Consider the following 2,447-nt stretch of genomic DNA (forward strand, 5'->3'; position numbering starts at 1 on the left):
GCCATCAAGTACCTACCCCTCAAGCTCAAAGGGCCAGCTCGTCACTGGCTCAAAGGCCTCCCCGAAAGCTCCATTGGAACTTGGGAAGAGCTCGAAGACGCCTTTCGGGCAAATTTTCAAGGGACTTACGTCCGACCTCCGGATGCGGACGATTTGAGTCATATAACTCAACAGCCCGGAGAGTCAGCCCGAAAGCTTTGGAACAGGTTTCTTACTAAAAAGAACCAGATTGTCGACTGTCCGGACGCCGAAGCCTTAGCAGATTTCAAGCATAGCGTCCGTGACGAATGGCTCGCCAGACACCTCGGCCAAAATAAGCCGAGAACGATGGCCGCATTAACAAACCTCATGACCCGCTTTTGCGCGGGAGAGGACAGCTGGCTATCCAGATGCAGCACCAGCGACCCCAGTACATCTGAAGTTAGAGATGGAAACGGGAAATCACGGCGCAACAGCAATAACAAACGCCGGAATAAAGAAGACGGCACGAAGGGCACGGCAGTAAATGCCGGATTCAAAAGCTCTTGGCCAGGACAAAAGCCGCCCCCTAAAGGCACCAGGGATGAATTGTCCAGCCTCAACAAAATTCTGGACCAAGCAAGACACGGGGGAACAAAAGCAATTTCCACCAGAAGTCAAAACAGTAAACGTGTTACACGTAATCAAGGGAAAAAACAATGCGGCACTCCCAGGAAAGTATACCCAAGTGCCTGTCACCACGAAGTCCTTCCACTGGTCATCTCAACCGATCACTTTCGACCATCGTGATTACTCAGCAAGTATCCGACACGCAGGATGGGCTGCCCTGGTATTAGACCCAGTAATTGGCGGATATCACTTCACAAGGGTCTTGATGGACGGCGACAGTAGCCTAAACCTAATATATCAGGATACAATCCGCGGGATTGGGTTAGACCCAACACAAATTCGCCATAGCAATACTACCTTTAAAGGAGTAACGCCAGGCCCAGGGGCTCATTGTACGGGCTCCCTCCTACTACAAGTTACATTCGGCTCCCCCGATAACTTCCGTCGCGAGCATTTAACTTTCCACATCGCTCCGTTTCAGAGTGGCTATGAAGCACTGCTCGGACGCGAAGCTTTCGCTCGCTTTAATGCAATACCACTCTACGCCTCCCTCACACTCAAGATGCCCGGTCCACGTGGCATCATTACAGTGCACGGAAATATCAAGCGATCTCTGCGAGCCTGTCGGGGGTTTGATGCGACATATGCCAAAGGATGGCTTATCATGGTGGGGGCGAGTAGAACGTCGTCGGTGCCTGGAAACGGGATGAGGCGAAGACATGCACGCCGGCGAATCTTACCCAGCTTCAGGGCTCTCCGAGGAGATAATACCCCTACTGCTGCTCTGTGGGGTCTCCGCATGATCACTATGGCAAAGTGTTTACACGGTTGCTCCTTGAGTTGTTTCTTGGAGGTAGGAGAGGGCAAGGCTAGCTCTCTCCCTTCTATATGATCTGGCCTAGAGCTAATGGGTTCCAACCCCTTGCATGGGTGCCCTGGGGGGTTTATATAGGCCTACCCCCCAGGGGTACAATGGTAATCCGTCTGGACGCGGGCCCAACCGTCAGTGCCTCTGGCCTCCGTCTTCTCCGCCGACTGCTGGGGACCGCCGACTGGTCTGGTACGGAGCCGACAGGCCGTGTCCGCCGTGGGCGGGTCTTGCCGGCTGCTGATCACTGTAGCCGTGCTTCTGATGACGCGGGCTTGATCATGAGGTCATGGCAATAGCCCCGCCGCCTGGCGGGCGATCACTATTGCCACTCCCCATCACTTCTCGATTAATGGTGCGTGGGCCCCAGGGGAGGGCTCGGCCGACTCCCCGGGGCCGACTCCCAACGGTTCCGACTGGTGGTCCTCTCGCCGGCTCCTGGGGTCTCACTAGCTGGTGGGTCCCGCTGCCTCTAGGCCGTACAGACAAGCCGTCGTGGGTGCAAGATTCGGCCCTGCGGTGCTGATGTCAGGGCCGGATGGCAACAGTGCCACGCCGCGTGGAGATCTTCCGGGGTACGGCGTGCTGTGGCCATGCCTGCCCTTGGGAAGGGGCAGGGGCGGGCTTCATCATTGCCACTCTCCTGCCCTGTCCCACTTGATGAGGTCGTGGGGAGTGTTGGAGTCGCAGGCTAACTCCCCAAAGCCGGCTTCTCTGGAAGTCACCAATCAGGAGTCGGCTTTCCCTAAAGCCGTCCCTGGGACTCGGCCGTGAGTGGTCAGTCGGCCATCTTGCCGTTGACTTCTTGAGGGCGGCTCCTCGTCCTGGGGTCTTGAGGGGTGCAGCCTGTCCCGATGTCTTGAAAGGTTCTGGGGCTCGGGTTGGCCTACCCGTGGCCCATTACTCCGACAGCGCCGAAGAGAGTGAGGCTGCCTTGGCTGACGCACACTAAAGGCGCCCGGACAAGCAAAAGCATCCAATAGGTCATCAA

This window comes from Triticum urartu, chromosome 7, assembly GCF_003073215.2.
Source record: "Triticum urartu cultivar G1812 chromosome 7, Tu2.1, whole genome shotgun sequence".
Classification (NCBI taxonomy): Eukaryota; Viridiplantae; Streptophyta; class Magnoliopsida; order Poales; family Poaceae; genus Triticum; species Triticum urartu.